Source organism: Ceratotherium simum, chromosome 10 (genome assembly GCF_057802395.1).
Source record: "Ceratotherium simum simum isolate JZ-2026a chromosome 10, ASM5780239v1, whole genome shotgun sequence".
In the NCBI taxonomy this organism is placed as follows: domain Eukaryota; kingdom Metazoa; phylum Chordata; class Mammalia; order Perissodactyla; family Rhinocerotidae; genus Ceratotherium; species Ceratotherium simum.
The window spans coordinates 23,843,354-23,861,248 of NC_141909.1; the positions used below are offsets into that span (position 1 = coordinate 23,843,354).

At 34.6% G+C, this 17,895-nt stretch overlaps 1 long non-coding RNA gene across 1 annotated transcript in view; it reads right to left on the reverse strand.

Moving 5' to 3' along the window:
- Positions 1-16,311, reverse strand: part of LOC147916077 (uncharacterized) — a 35,572-nt gene extending 19,261 nt beyond the window's left edge. The window contains exons 1-2 of the long non-coding RNA XR_015553331.1: positions 16,236-16,311; positions 5,522-5,638 (exon numbers count right to left, since the gene is read on the reverse strand). This is a non-coding gene — a long non-coding RNA (uncharacterized LOC147916077). The remainder of the gene's footprint in view (positions 1-5,521; positions 5,639-16,235) is intronic.
- Positions 16,312-17,895: the final 1,584 nt, after the last annotated feature.

Below are 17,895 nucleotides of genomic sequence, written 5' to 3' on the forward strand. Positions count from 1 at the left end.
ACTTAATTAATTTAATTTAATTTAATTTAATTTAATTTAATTTAAATCAATACATTTGTAGGAGGTAAGTGTTGATATGAATATTTCACAAGTGAAGAAACTAAACTCAAGATTTTGTATATTGCCCCAAATCACCCATCTTGTCAAAAAAAGAAAAGCAATCCTTCACATATTTACAGTCTTGGTGAATTTTATTAGGATCTACATTGTCTACAATTCCAGATATTGCAGATTCATTGTAACACAATTATTTTTTATCATCATTTTTCCCACAATCCAATATATCACCAATCTTTTAATTTCAAAATATCTCTCTATGGGGGCCAGCCCTGTGGCCTAGTGGCTAAGTTCAATGTATTCCACTTTGCCAGCCTGGGTTCCGTTCCCGGGTGAGGACCTACACCACTCGTCGGCAGCCATGCTGTGGCAGTGACCCACATACAAAATAAAGGAAGATTGGCACAGATGTTGGCTCAGGGTGAATCTTCCTCAGTAAAAAGAACAAGAAAGAAAGAAATTTCCCTATATACCCCATTTTCAATTAGTTTTACTTCCACTGTAGCTCAGGTCCTCATATTATCTAGCTTAGGCTTTAGGTGTCATTGTGTCTAGCCCATATGTCTCTTTTCAACTTTCAAAATCAATTTCTTTTCAAGTAATTAAATTGTATTATTTGATGGAGAATGTTTTAAATTCGTCATTTTCTTTCAAGTGTAATCTTGAATATACCATTAATGTCATTGCTCATCATAGAATTAAAATTGTACTCATAAAGATGATACCTCTTTTGACAGCTCTGAGAATTCCAGCTTTTCCCTTCTTCTCCATTTAGGTACAGTTGTTATCTATTTGGTGTGTATATTCACCAATTTTTCCCCTTAATGTATATATGTGCACATATTTAAATGTAGATATCCATACTACTAGTTTGTGTGTGTGCTTTCTTTTCCACAATATATATTATATTTTAAATTTAACGTATCCTTTGATTTTTAGTAAATATATTTATAATTTTAATATTTCAATTATATATGTATATTTAACTTATTTCCATAAGAATACAATGCTGTATTGCATTTCATAATATGGGTGTACCCTAAGTTTATTTAATCAGTTTCTAATAATGTATATTTATGCTTTCTTATTGTTTCACTACCAGAAAAAATGCTTTCCCAGGCATTGGTGTACATATTTGTCAGGCATACATAAAGTCAAATCTTTAGAGAATAAACAAAGTAAATTATCACAAAATATAAGATATGCATATTTCTATTGTAATAGTTTTTGTCATACTGCTTTCTATAGAGCAATTCAATTTTTACTCTTAGTAACGGTTGGCTTTATTAAAAGTTGATGGTTAAAGTATGCTAATACTGTTATAATCTGCATTTCTTTTATTATTAATGCGATGATGTACTTTTTTAGTGACCATTTTTATTCTCTTTTCTTTGGCTCCATTTCATAATTGTTTCACAGTTATTTAATTGAGCTGTTTTTATTTTCTTTATTTGCTTTGTAGGAAATATTTATATATCCTAGACGTCAATCCTCTGTGTGTGAAACATGTGGCAAATGTTTCCTTTCAGTCTGTTGCTTGTCTTTTAACAATGTTTATAGTGAATTGGAATTTTAATTTTGATTTAACCAAGTTTATCAAAGTTTACTTTATGACTTTTACTTTTTATGTCTTGTTAAAAATTTTTTTCTCTCCCATAGTCACAAATACTGCATACTAATTTTACCCTAATTCTTTTAAGATTTTTCAAGCATGTACTTCAGAGCCAGAATATTTTGTTATATACTAATGTGCTATTTAGTAGCTTTATGACATTGGGTAAGAAATATCTCTCTCTGTGCTTCAGTTTCCTAAGCTATAAAATTGGAATTATAATAATAAATATCATACATGTTTATTGAGGTAATGAAGTGACTTGTTAGAGGAAATCATGCTCACTTAGCATATTGTCTGGCACGTGATACACAGAATATCATGGAGTATTCATTTTATTTAATTTTCCAAACTTTCACACCTGGTTTGGGATATATTATATAACTGAAATGAAATTGGAATATATGCATAGACCATTTTCCAAGCGTCTATTTGTTCCATTTTTATATTGCATTACTGAATCAATAACCCGCTATGTGATCACAATTAGTTGATAATAGAACTTAGGCTGCTAAGTATAATGGAGTATCTTGTATCCCAATAATCATTCCACTGAGACTAACAAACAAATCTAAATAAAATTGAAAATAAAAAAGATACTATAATCAGAGGAGAAATCAAAGGAGCCAAGTCAGGAAGAGCTAAGAGCTCGGGGCCAATGTGAAGATTGAGGAAGCCCATTTTTCTCTGTGAGGTATTTGCCAATACGTATGTGAAACTGAAATGAAGAATTGGACCTCAGATTCTTCCTTCAAGGTAGAGCCTCACTTAGCAAGCCAACTTTTTAATTTAGAACTAGGTCTATGTCCTAGATATAAAAGCAAAACAAATTAATCAAGCACTTACAAAGACAATCCTAATCTTGAAATATTTCAATACTTGATTTATAATGGTGCTATGCCCCTCTTCTAACTTCCTAGTAGAATAAAAATAAATGTTCTTTGGAGGAGATAATATTATGCAACAGCAGCAGAATACACATCCTTCCCCTGCTCTATTTTAAAAGTAGCAAAAGTAATTGCACTAGTGTAGATTCAGTAGAATGAATAGATACTTTGTGGTGGATTAACAAAGTGGCTTAAATATGGCAATGGAGATAATAAACTGAGGCTACATGGATGAAGCTAAAAAAAAGGCCTAAGTAATATTTAGCTTAATATCACATATATTTCAAAAGCAGACGAAACCAAACAATTTATTTCTCAGTGTGCATACATATATAGTAACATAATAAAGAAAAACAAATAAATTACACAAAATTCAGGATACTGTTACTTGTGAGGGTATGGAAGAGGAAAAATATTGGGGATAGATAAACAGGTTTTGAAAGGCACAGGTAATATTCTATTTGCAAAATTCATTTTGGTAACTTGGCATTTGTTTTATCAATATTTTAACATGTACTTATACATCATAAATACTTTTAGTTATGTGTGATATATTTAATAATATTAACACATTTTAAAAGTTTCCTTGGTGTTTTAGTATATAAATTGTTTTACAACTAATACCCTCATTTTATAATACAATATAAAACATTTATATTTTCACCTATTCAATTACTTTTGAGCTTATGTATTATGTATTATTTGTCCTTACATTAATTATTTAAAATTGGAAGGAATTGGAAATGCTCTTTTAACTTTAAAGATTTCTGTTAAAAACATATAAACACTCTTTGTTTTATTTATATAAACCATAAACATTAAAAATAACTGGTAAAAATTTCAAGGCTATATCTGGAACTCCAAAGAGCTATTGAACTTGGGAGATATTGGTAACTAATGCTTACTTGTTGGTAGTTTAAATAAGTTTTCAGGCTTATTTTACAATAGAGGGAGAAAACAAGAATTGTTTAGCAGTTTAGGAAATTATCTAGTTCTATTCTACCAAGGCTGAATAAAAAGAAATATAATTATCCTTCAACTTCCAGAAGATACTTTCAACCATGTGTTTCTTACATATTTTATCGTGTATTGTTGTTTTCTCAGCTTCCAAGGATATAAATAAATGGAATTAAAACTCTTGTTTTCCTGAGTCTTATCTTTCATACCTAATTTGTTAAGTTCTAGCAAATTAAGAAAATATTTCAGGGCCAACCCCAGTGGCCTAGTGGTTAAGTTCGACGCACTCCACTTCAGCGGCCCAGGTTCAGTTCCTGGGTGCGGACCTAAGCCATTTGTCTATCAATCAGTGGCCACACTGTGGTGGTGGCTCACATATGAAAAACAAAAGAGGAAGAATGGCAGCAGATGTTGGCAGGGTGAATCTTTCTCAGCAAAAAAAAAAAAAAAAAAGAAAAAGAAGAAGATATTTTACTCTGCATGTTGCATATAAGTGTTACACGTATGCTAAAAATGAAATATTTGGGAATGCTTCACAAAAGAATCATTCATATATGATGGTTTAAATTAGATATATGTATATGCCTACATTATTATGAATGCCCAAAGAATACGAATAAAAGGAAAATAAGTTATTTAGTGTAAAAGTTTTGTTTTCATTTTTTTTTGGTTTGGAAGCATGTGTTTCACAACAAATTCATTTGGCAGTAATAAAATAACTATTATATGGATTTTCCAGTCTGTACCTTGTCCTGCATAGCTATTATCTGCCTCATTTCATTCTGCTATGAACGATTAGGAATGCCATGTGCTCTTTCTCAAAAAAAAAAAGAAGGTGACTTGTTTAAAAGGTTAAGTCTAGAGGACACGTATGTTGAGGAAGGATATTTGTTAACATTGTTAACCTGCTTCTGTGGAGTGTTGTGAAAATTTTTTTGTGTATTTCTTCAGAATTGAGGATTTCTGAATAAATTTGGTAAAAACTTAAAATTCTAGGATAACACTAACACTTGAGAAATTAATTTACAAGAGAATAGACAGTGAGAGAACTACGGAAGTATTTACCCAATCTGGAGGTGTGCGTTTACATTTCAAGAGAAAATGAGCTCAGGGAGATTGAAGACGTCTCTAGGTCATAAAAACTGGGGAGATATTGAAGTTTATCCTGCCATTGCAGAGAAATATGTACCTTCTAAAATGGCATAGTGAGAACCCAGTATTCCTTTAATCCCATCTCCAGAGAGCAAAGATTTTTCTCCTCCCTTTCAGAAGTAATAGGGAGGAGGCAGAGCTGCCTCTTTCTTACATAGCAGCAGAGAAAATCAATTTTTCTCCATTCTCTCACCTATGGTAGATTAGGTCCCCCATTAGGAGAAATTTTCATTCTGGTTTTCATTACTTTGTCCGAATAGTATACAGTTGGGTGGGTGACAGAGAAATGCAGTTATTATTTTGTAAATAATAATTAATTTGTCACTAATTAAGAACACCTCATGTGCACATTCTGAATAGAATTCATAAAGATGAACATTAAAAACACAATAACTTTTATGATACCAAGAGTGAACCCTTAGGTAAACTATGGACTTTGGGCCATTATTATTTGTCAATGTAGGTTCATCAGTTGTAACAAATGTACCATTTTTGTGTAGGATGTTGATAATGGAGAAGGCTATGCATGTGTGGGTGTAGGGGCTATATGGGCAATCTCTGAACCTTACCGTCAATTTTGCTGTGAACCTACAACTGCTCTAAAAAATGAAAGTAATTAATAAAAAAAAAATCCAATAGCTTCCAAAGAGGATGAAGTTTTCTGGAAATTAATCCCTAGTATTATAAAAGCCAAGCATGGAAGACCAGTGGAGTAAATATTAACTACATGAAAAGTAGGGTGCAGAGTGCAATACTTTTTAAAATACATATTATTTTGTAATTTTTTGTGCTTGTAATTTAAAAGCTTATGTTTTCATTAACTAAAGACATGCTGCTGAACAGCACCATCAATCACCTGGGTATAATTGACATCTATAGACTCCTTCATCCAACAACCCCAGAATACACATTCTTCTCTTGGTCACACGGAACATTCACCAAGATGGACCACATTCCGGGCCATGCAACACACCTTAACAAATATAAAAAAATAGAAATCACTCAATGTCTGTTCTTAGACCACAACGGAATTAGAAATCAACGACAGAAAGATAAGTAGAAAATCCCCAAATACATGGAGATTAAACAATACAGTTCTGAATAACACATGGGCAAAAGAAGAAATCTCAAGAGAAATTTGAAACATATTTTGAACTAAATGTAAATGAAAACACAACTTAGTAAAATTTGTGGAATGAAACAAAAACAGTGCTTAGAGATAAATTTTTAGCATTGATTGCATATATTAGTAAAGAAAAAATATCTAAAATCAATAATCTAAGCTTCCACCTTAGAAAACTACAAAAAGAATAGCAAATTAAATCCAAAGTAAATAAAAGAAAATAAATAATAAAATTTAGAAAAGAAATCAATGAAATTGAAAACAGGAAATCAATAGAGAAAATAAACTAAACCAAAAGCTAGTTCTTCAAAAAGAACATAAAATCGAAAGCCTCTAGGCAGGCTAAGAAAAAAAGGGAGAGGACAGAAAACAGTAATACTGGAAATGAAAGAGGAGACATCATGTACAGTTTGTTGGATGAATATGTTTTTATTCTCTTCTATAAGTAGCTAAGAGCGGGACTGATGAGTCACTTGTTAAATTGAATGTTTAATTTTTTTGGAAACCACCAAGCATTTTCCAAAGTGACTGTACCACTTTGTGGTTCCACCAGTACTGTATGAGAACTCCAGTTCCTCTATATGGTCACCAGCACTTGACATTTTCAGTCTTTCTAATAAAAGTCCTTATAGGGGGTATGCAACGGTATTTAATTGTGATTTTAATTTGAATTTTCCTCATGACTAATAATGTTGAGCATCTTTTTCTTTTTGTGTTTCCATGTAAAAGGGTATGTTAAAATATTCTGTAAATTTGTTTACTAGATATGTGTCTTCATATATTGTATGAGTCACATATATTCTCGATACCATTGTTTCAATAGATGTGACTTTTGCAAAGGTTTTCTTCAAGTCTTTGGCTTGTCTTTAAATTTTCTTGAGTGTCTTCAAAAAGCAGAATTTTTAAATGTGGATAAGTACAATGTATCATTTTTTTCTTTTATTTTCTGTGCTATTTTTTCTATGTAATAAATATAAGCTGAACACAATGTCACAGAGGTTTTCTCCTATGTTTTATTTTAAGCATTTTAGCTCCTCCATTTCTTTCTAGGATTCATTTAGAGTCAAATGGAAATGATGCAAGGACCAAAGTTTCTTTTCTTTTTTTTTTGTGTATGGATGTCCAATTTTTTCAGCTCTTTTCCTTGGAAAGACTCTCCATTTAAGTGCCTTGGCAACTGAGTTTAAAATCTTTTGAGTAAAACTGTGTGGTTCTATTTCTGAATCTAGTCACTTAATTCTTCCCATTGATCTATGTCTATCTAGGGTGACCAACCATCTGAGTTTTCTCTCAAATTTCATTTCGATTAACAAATTTTAGGTTGCTAGTAAATGGAAATATGATTAATTTTGATGTATTGACCTTGTATGCTTTTTCCTTACTAAACTCAGTAATTAGTTCTAGTAGGTTTTTTGTTTTTTTGTTTTTGTAGATTCTTTGGAATTTTCTATGTAGACAGTAATGCTATCAGTATACAAAGACAGTATTATTCTTCCTTTCTGTTCGTTTTATGCCTGATAGGTCTGTGATTCAGATCAATTACTTCCGTGGCCCAGGAAACTTTGGTCATAACATCATTACCACTGTCCAATATTTGCTTGTACCCATCAGTGTATGGAAAAGAAGCAAAGTCAATCCACCTCTGAAATCATCAGTTTAACCCGCCTTAGTGTGATTCCCAAAGCTAGAGCACTGCTGAACATAAGATCACAATCCAAATCTCTACAAAAATGAGAAAATTCATTTTTACTCAGTACATTATGAAAATATAATTGATTCAAATAGTTAATATTTTCCTCAAAAAGTCTCAGTAGGTAAATATAGCTAAACGAACACATAAATATTTTTCATTTATGTCTTCACTATATCAATATGTACAGTTGTAGATATAATTTTATATATTTTATATTTTGATAACCTGAGCAAAATAATAAACAAATTCATGATTTATTTTAGGCTGAAGAACAATTATACGTATTGGAAATATGTAAGAAATGTCTTATAAAGAACACAAATCTTAACATTTCTATAGACCAGGAATAAATTTTGAGACATTAAAATTATTATTCCATATATGTAAAACATGTTATCTCTTGGTAATTAAGGTAGATATTTGGACTCTTCAAATAAGAGCTTTTCCTTTTCCTTTTCCTTTTTAGTGATAGTAGACTGTTGTTGGATAGCAACTCTGGCATATTTGACCTTGTCACTCCTATAATTCTATAACTTTAAAAACATTGACTACAACTGCACAAAATGCCAAATTTTGACTATGATATAAAAGGAAAGATTGGCTACACTATTCTCACAATCCCCCTCAAAATCATGCTGGGCATTTTCCTCTAATTTTACTGTTGATTTTCAGGGTCTCCAACTCATAAATTAATGTTTTATCCTGTGTCATGTACAGGTGCAGTGTGCAATCATTGTTTTTCAAAATAGCAATAATTATATCTTCAGATTGCTTATGCCTTTATAATTGTAGGATCAAATGAAAAAGAAACTGCCTTAGTTCATGATTTGAAGAAAAATAATATAACTGTTTATTCTAAAATGAATCACTGACCTTGGGATAAAGAGAACTATCTAGACATATATTCTCAAAATGATGCATTATTTTCAGAGTGTTCTGCCATTTTGACTGGTTTAACATCATTTGTAAGCTATAGGGTGGATAAATTACTACTAATGTCAATATCACTGCCCTGTCCATGCAGTTTTATTTTGCATATAATTTTATAAAAAGTAATTCTGTCTTATAAGTAGAATAATAGCAAGGTGTATTAAAAAGTTCACTAAGCCAGGGCTGGCCCAGTGGCACAAACGGTTAAGTGCACACGCTCCGCTGCAGCAGCCTGGGGTTCGCCGGTTCGGATCCTGGGCGCGCACCGACGCACTGCTTGGCAAGCCATGCTGTGGCAGCGTCCCAAATAAAGTGGAGGAAGATGGGCACGGATGTTAGCCCAGGGCCAGTCTTCCTCAGCAAAAAAAGAAAACAAAAAAGAGGAGAATTGGCAGATGTTAGCATGGGGCTGATCTTCCTCACCAAAAAAAAAAAAAAAAATTCACTAAGCCAAAAAATGCATTTCACATATACTATAAAAGCCATGCTTTAAGTTTTTTAATAAAACTGATATATTACATATAACATGTATATAAATGGGATCTTCTAAATGGAGGCATTTTCAAAGAAAAAAATAAGAATGTGGAGCACATGCTTGAGAATAGCAAGCAACATTAACTTTATCATAGTGTCTGCAAAATGATACCAAATTAATTGCTACTTTATTTACAAACATTGATAAAAATATTTAGTATAGTCACTCTATAGAATTCAGGAAAATGCTATTTATAACAAGAGATTTTGTATTGTTTTTTAACTCTTCTTCTTACTGCTTATTTAATTCTGTGGTAATTATGCCCACATTTGGTTAAATATACTAAACTAAGTGTCTGAAAATCCATAAGCAAATAATTTAGATGGCTAACTTACTTATGGACAAAACAAAATGTTGAGTTATTTTTATAGTTTCTATAGAAATGAAGAAAATATTATTCAACAAGTGGTAGTTTTGTTCCTCAACTCTGCTTCTTACTAAACATATTTGTTTGGAATGTATTCACATTTTATTAAATACATTTAATATATATTTATTATAAAACAATAACATTCTTATTTTCTAGAAAAAGGTTTTGTTAAATTCAATATGAATTTAGGTTTTATAAACAAATTTAACAACTCTTTAATCTATTTCTTCATATTCAACAAACCAAAAAATAAAAGAAGGGAAAAAAAAAAGTCTGCTGGTCATTTCCGAATGGCCTACAGATCATTTAGAAGTGAGAAAAATTTGAATAATTAAAAAATAGTTCTAAGTTATCCAATGTACTCATTCGATCTTAAAATAATTTATAGCAATAATGGGTTTTACCTGAATAACTAGAAGAATTCAAGAATATTAAAGAGTTGTAGGTGAAGAGAGAAAATGAATATTCAAATACGTTGTTTAAGAATATGAAGCAAGTAAGAGAAGTTGAAGAGTAGTATTCCATTGTGTATATATACACATCTTCTTCATCCATGGAATACTACTCAGCCATAAGAAATAGATGAAATCCAGCCATTTGTGACAACATGGATGGACATTGAGGGTATTATGCTAAAAAGTGAAATAAGTCAGAGGGAGAAGGTCAAATACCGTACGATCTCACTCATAAGTAGAAGATAAAAACAACAAAAAACAAACACACAGAGACAGAGATTGGATTGGTGGTTACCAGAGGGGAGGTGGGGAGAGAAGGGGTCAAAAGGGATGATTAGACACATGTGTGTGGTGATGGACTGTAATGAGTCTTTCGGTGGTGAACATGATGTAATCTATACAGAAACAGAAGTATAATGATGCACACCTGAAATTTATATAACGTTATAAACCAATGTTACCAATAAATTAATTAATTAATTAAAATAAAAAAACAAGTTGAAGAAAGGGGCTATTATAGAACTTCATCAAAATATTGGGTTTTGAATGGATGACATAAATTGTAAATTATTTTTGGAACTTAATCTGAAATTTTGAGGGCACTTACTGACAGACTTATCCCATATTGAGTTTGAAATAATTGGGTGTAATTATCATAATACTGACTGTTATGTAATGCTATCAGTCACAGTGTTGCATAGAATAAGATAAATGACATCGCAATAATTATAATACAGAATAATATAGTAAAAGTAGAGTCACTTGGGTTTTAGTTTCCTTATATGTACCTCTCTTTGTGTTTCAAAATTTTTAAATTAATCACACGTGATTATATAAAGAATTAGATTATCAAGGATTATCAAATTAGACTTACATGAATCAGAGATCTTACATCTCAGGCTTTCCTAATTATTTAGAAATGTAAATAACTACAAACCACAGGTGAACAGGGAGAGAAATAGGACTGTCAATTCAGTTCCCCAGGTCTATTCCTGTATTAGGATTTACTGTAACTCCAATTAAGATATAAGGTTCCCAGTTGGTATAAAATGTCACTTTTCTGTTAACAAATATCTCTATTTTTTTTTTTTTACTCAGATAGTTCCAGAACTTAAATGAGATTTTTCAGAGAGCCATGCCCCATAAATGATTTCATTCTAAGTTTTTTTAACATAAGTAATCCTCGGCAAATGAGGTACAGTATGCTCGGAACATTTATTCCATAGATTAGGATCCTCCCTATAGGAATCACTATTAGCCTGTTTACCAGGAACTCTGTCATTATATGTTTACAAGGAGATTGACTAAGCTACCTTCTTTTTATTCTAGAAGTGATGCCATAGTAAAGGGAGAAGATAGATGGCAGTTTAACCATTTCCTCCTCATTGTACAATACCAGCACTGCAAAATTTGGGACATTGGGAGTGTGTATAAACGAGGATTCTCCAGAGAAAAACAACTGATTCGATTAGTTGAAAGGCCTTAAGAGCAAAAATTGAATTTTCTGAAAAAGAAATTCTTCCTCAAGACTGCAGAATTCACTCCTCCCAGAGTTCCCAGGCTGCCAGCCTGCTCCACAGATCTTAAACTTAGCAGGTCTCACAATTGCATGACCCCATTTATTAAAATAAATCTCTCCTCCAGGAAGGTCAGTTTTTGCTGTTAAAGCCTTTCAACTAATTGGGTGTGGCCCTCCCACATTATCGAAGATCATTTTACCTAAATTCAACTGATTATAGATATTAACCACTCATACAAAAGTGCCTGCACAACAAAACCTAGATTAGTGTTTGATTAAATAACTGAATACTATGGCCTAGCTAGTTGACAGATATAACTTAACCATCACAGAATGTGGGACCTCTGCAAATGACTCTTGCATTGGAGAATTATTCAAGACTGATTCAAAATACACAAATCTCACTTGATGACACATTTCTGTTGGCAAGCTGATTTTATGATATGATTGGTTAGGAAATATTCTGTACTATGTCTAGGCTTAATCAATTGCCATCTGGCAACTCATAGTCTACTAAGGTCCAAGAGATGTTTCTCAAAGAATATTGCCCATTATAGTCTGGCTTTGCTATATGTGACATATTACATTTTCCAAAGATGGCCACAGTAATATCTCCCATCTCACACATTTTCGACAATGTGATCATGACACTTCTCTCTCTGAGAATAATTTAGAGGAAAAGGCTATTATATAGTTTTATCAAAAATACTGGTTTTGAAGTGAACGATGAAGTGAAAGTTTTAATACTTTGATGTTAAGATATTCGACATTTAAATAACCCAGTATGTTTTTTATTGTGAGTTTTTTCTTTGTGTTTTCTTAGATTTGTATTTTTTCATTATTCTTAAAGTACTTAATCTAAAAATGTTAATATACTTCTCTAACTTAATGGACTCTATTCTAAATTTCACCACCTCTAAGGTATACTGTACTGGCTGTTCTCCGGTGGCCCAAACTCCATTTTTGCTTTATCGCTCCATGTAACCATGAAAAACTCTGAGCTTTTGGCTCCTAATGCCTGCACCTTAAGAACTGACAAATGCCTCAGGGGAAATGATTTCCAGAATGTTTGCTTATCTCAGTGTTTCTTACTTTTCTATAAGATTTTGTTTTCCCCTGCACTTCATGAAACATTTTTTTGCTTCTTATTTGATTTTATTACTGCTTTATATCAAACTGCTGTTTCATAGGCAGAAGCAGAATTTCTTTTTCTCTTTAATGTTAGACATTATTCCCTGAAACCTAATGATATGCCGTTCTCTGCCTACATATACAAAAAAAACCCACTATAAACAGGAGTGAAATTTTTGTGTATTTGTTGTCAATGGCTTTCTCACACAGCTTTTTAATTACTCTCAAATCCATCCTGGCCAGTTTCTTTTCCCGTAGATTTTTTTCAAGTAGGGAATCCTAAATCTTAGTCTAGTGTATAAAACCTGGCTGCTGTATTCTGGGATATGAGAAGAAATGTGGGACTGAGGTCTCACTTTTCATTTGATCTCCTGTTTAATATTTCACCACATATCTCTCTTCCTTAACTGTGCCTTAAAAAAACCTCCAAAATTCTGCTAGGTTTGCATATTTATTTTCACTTGACTTCCTGATTTAGTGGAGGGCATCTAAGAATCTTATTAAAAATATTTATTTAAAAAAATCAACTTGTCTGGGTTCATTCCAAATTTTAATTCAACCTTTATAAATGAAGGGCTTGTACCTCAAAGTTCTGAGCACTGAGGGTAGGGGACACAGCATGCCCATTGGACAAACTGCCTAGCTTCCTATGGTTCCCCACTTCTTGTCAGCTTAGATGGCATCTTTTGCTGATGTCAGATAACTTCATGTATCTATTTTCTAGCTTCTGAAATTCTCATGACACCTTTTCTGCTATCTTCTACTCATCTCTTTGTCCTTGTGAGTTCTTTACCTTTTATTCCAAATGGTTTTTGCAGTAAGTTACTCTGATGGCAAAGATAAATGCCTATATGTAATCCACCATAATTCACTGTTAGTCTGTCTCAGACTTTTCCCAGACTTTTAAAGACCAAAGAAAGCAACAAAAACAACCATTCATTTCCAGTTATACAGCAATATTTATGGCATAGAGCATTTTATAACTGAATCCTTATTGAAAATATGAATCAAAAATATTATAGAGATAAATAAAAGTTGAATCAAAATAAAACACTCACTTATGCAGAAGCAGTGTGTTCTAACTATGTTTTTTCAGATTCTTTATTTGTTTGGCATCTATTAATTACAGGACCAAACTAATGTCCAAAGTTGTTTACATCTCCACTGCCATCCAGAGCCCATAATCTGAACCACATTTTTATCTAATGTTCACACAGCAAGCCAATATTTCTCCTGCTCTAAATCACCCAGGGTCAGATACTAGACAACTAGACAACCCTTAGAGCCCAGAACCCGAGTACATTATTCAAAGTACCCAGTCCTAAGCTGTTTTCCCTGCCCTGCCTAGCCTTTCCAGAAGAAACCCCAATAAAGTTTCCACTCACTTCTCCTTTCTACTTCCTGACCAGACCTGGTGCTGCCACACGTGTCCCTGCATGGCATGCTCCCTCTTCTAGGGAAATGTAAATAATACAAATTTCCTTGCAATAGCATTAGCCTCTTCATGTCATCACTCAGGCACAACTATAAACTAAAATCCTGCAGATAAAATTGCTACACTGTCGTAACAAGATTGTCAGCAAGCACTAAATCCTTTTCAAGCAAAAACCAGTTTTCAAAAACTGGGGAATTTGGTAAAACAAAATTTGTATATACTTGTTCTAATCCACGTGAAAAAAATAATATAATGACATTTGATCTTGGAATCAAATATTGCACTCTAAAATATAATTAGGAGCCATTTGTCTAGTATCTAATATACAATATATAATATACATCTAATATAGAAATATGCATTAAAATAAAGACATTAAAACTCTAAAATATCAATGCTTCCAATAATTTTTATAACTTTAATGAAAATTATTTTAAGGAACTGATACACTATGTAATGAGGCAATATTTGCATAATTTTGGAAATTCCTTCTGTTTATCTCTTCTTAAATACAAGTATATTCAATATATAAACTTTTAAATACATATGTGTCATGATTTCATTCTTTAAAAATGTTTCTTCTCTCCATAAATTTCCCTTTTTTTCTTTCTCTCCTTTTATCTATATGGGTGTCTTTAATGCTACTTGTAGAATGATATCACTGGTGACTTCTAGGGGACTGATTTGACCTGATTTACTTCTTTCTGTTTTTTGATACTTTACTTATTGCTTGGTCATTTTTATAAGCATGCACTTCTTATTAAAAAATAAGTTGATTCTATTAAAACAGAAGAAAAGACAAATATCTTCTTCAAGGCAGCCATTGCATTTGGGAGCAAGACAGTAATGGAAATAACATTGAGTTTTGTACATTTATAAGGTAATACATGAGATGAATAATTAAATGACATTACATCAACCATTAAATGTAGGTGTTTTTCAATAGATAATAAACATCATCAGGATTGATAGTGATGATAGAATAATAGATACATCCTTATCTCCATGCTAACTACTAAATTCCTATCTGGGCTGGAGTTAAGGCTAGAGTCCAAGAAGTTGGCTATACGTCCACAATTAATGTCCAAGGACTTGGAGAAATACATATGGTTGACCCTCATGTGGTAGAAAAGTTACTAAGAAGACAAGCCACATTAAGAACAGCTCCATTAGGGAACACAGAACGAGTTTATCATTATTCCTCTTGACCCCACCCCCTCCTCTCTCTCTCCAGTTCTAGGCTCTACTACTTGGAAACATGACTGTCGTTTTATGTAGGACTTAAATTCTCATGCAGGAAAACCATGCCACTCTACCTCACTGTGACCAACACTCACAATGCCCAGCACACTATGGTTCTAGAAGGAGGCAATTTTCAACACCATTGCAGATGAACAGGTGTGTGAACAAAGACTTACATTTTTGTGAAAAAAAAAAATTTTCTCATTAAAAAGAAGCTATGCCAATTTGAATAACTGCAATCTTACATCATGTCTTTAATTTTCCCCTTTCCCAATGTGGGAAGGGCACTACTTAATGCTGCTGATTATGGGACATTTATTACTAATCCATGGGACCCAGGTATTTGTAGAATTTACTTGCTGGCTATGTGTAATTCTTACATACTATGAAAGCATAAATAATATAGTCTTTTGAAATATCTTCTAATCTTCCACTTTTGGAGAAAATATGTGATTTGCTCATTAAAAGAAAACTACGTGGAATGAGTCCATAATATTTCCTAGAGAATCTAATCAATTATCAGATACTTTGAATAGCCTTCAGTCTCTTATTTCCAACCTGCTCATCTGGCATTATATAAATATCTTAGCTGCCTAAAGGGGAATGCAAAATACACTACATGGAGGAGGAGGAAGTCAAGATGGCGGCGTAGGCAGACTCTGAACTCACCTCCTCCCACGGACACAGCCAATTTACAACTACTCGTGGAAAAATTACCCCTGAGACAGAACTGAAAACTGGATAAGAGGAACTCCTGCAACAACAGACAATCCTAACTGAGGTGGAAGAGGCAGAAGCTCCCTTCTGGAGAGGAAAAACGCCGCCTTCACAAGCGGCACCGCTTCACGGCCGCCCAGGAGCAGCACACAAGTTCGCAGCCCTCCGTGGAGGCGCGGGGCCCTGAGCGAGGAGCGCCCCCGCTGGGGGCATTTTGTGGACCCGGCACAATCGAGACGAGTGGCATAATATCCGACTTTGCCTGCTACTAAAACATTGGGGAGACGCCCAGAAAACCCAGTTCACAAAGAAATTAAAACTGGCTCTTAAAGGGCCCATGTGCAAACTCACCCGTTTCAGAAAGCAACCTAAAATCACCAGAAAGAAAGGTGCACAGTGCTGTGGTGAAACGAGACTCACCTAATAGGCATCTCGGTGAGAGGTGAGACCTCTCTAGGGACTGGGACAGTGGCGGCGGCCATTGTGGCCTGGTGTGTGCGTGTTGACACAGACGCCATTGGAGTTCTCCCTGGGGCCTGCTAGCCCAGGTCTGCCCCACCCACTAGAGCACTGATTTAATCCAGCTCAGCCAGGGCAGGCAGCCCACCCTAGAGACTGGCCCCACCCAACAACAAGCCCTCAGGAAACTTGTGGGCCTGCATAGATTGGTGACTGGATTCTCTGCTGCCTGGCAACTGAGTTGACTTTAGCGGGGCAGAGCGTGCACAAGGAACGGGTGGAGAGTGTGGTGCAGTGGCAGAGTGTGTGGGGCTCCCGCAGTGGAGAGACTGGGTCCGCTTCGGGGGTTGGGGAGCGCACACGGGGCAGGACTGTGTTGACTGTGTGTGTGGACCTGTGGGTGGCAGGGCTTGTCAGCTGCAGAAGACTTGTGCTTCTCAAAGACCCACATAGGGAGTTTGCCCCACCTCCCAAAGCCTGAAACAATTGGGTGCTCCTGTGCCTGAGGCCAGCCCCACCCAGCTGCAATCCTCAGAGAGCTGACAAGAGACCTAAAGGCTGGAGGCTTATAGCAATTGTAAGGCCCTGAGCCTAACAACCAGCCATGCTGGGGGCCTACTCACTTAAAAGAAATACTGCAACACAACTGTGGTATTAGAACTTGCAGCCAACTGTGCTGGGGCTCCCCACACCTGATAAAGAGACTGAAGGGCCCACAACAACTACAAGCAGTTGAGCATTACAACAGCTGGCCAGGAGCATAACTCGGCCTCCCTGGGTGCCTACAGAGAGAGCAAACAGCCCACAACAGAAGGAGACACGTAGCCCACATAGGGATCACCCCTGGAACATTGAGAACTGAGGGAAGCACACTGGAAACCTCCTAAGGCATCACTTACATAAGGTCACCTATCCAAGAGCAGGAGACGTAGCTGAGCTACCTAATACGTAGACACAAGTACAGGGAAAGAGGCAAAATGAGGAGGCAAAGGAATACATTCCAAGTAAGGGAACAGGACAAAACCCCAGAAAAGGAACTAAGTGAAACAGAAATGAGCAACCTACCTGACAGAGAGTTCAAACTAAGAGTGTTAAGGATGTTCACTGATCTGGGGAGAAGAATGGATGAACTCAGTGAGAATGTCAACAAAGAAATGGAAGATATAATAAAGAACCAATCAGAAATGAAGAGTACAATACTGGAAATGAAAAATTCAATAGAGGGACTCAAAAGCAGAGTAGAGGATACAGAAGAACGGATCTGCGAGCTGGACGAAAGAGTAGAAGAAATTACCCAAGGTGAACAGGTAAAAGAGAAAAGAATTAAAAAGACTGAGGACAGTCTAAGGGACCTCTGGGACAACATTAAGCCCACTAACATCCGTGTTATAGGTGTCCTGGAAGAAGAAGAGCAAGACAAAGGGGCAGAGAATCTATTTCAAGAAATAATAGATGAAAACTTCCCTAACCTAAGGAAGGGAACAGACATCCAGGTACAGGAAGCACAGAGAGCCCCAAACAAGATAAGCCCAAAGAGGCCCACACCAAGACACATCATAATCAAAATGTCCAGAATTAAAGATAAAGAGAGAATCCTAAAAGCCGCAAGAGAATGTCAAGT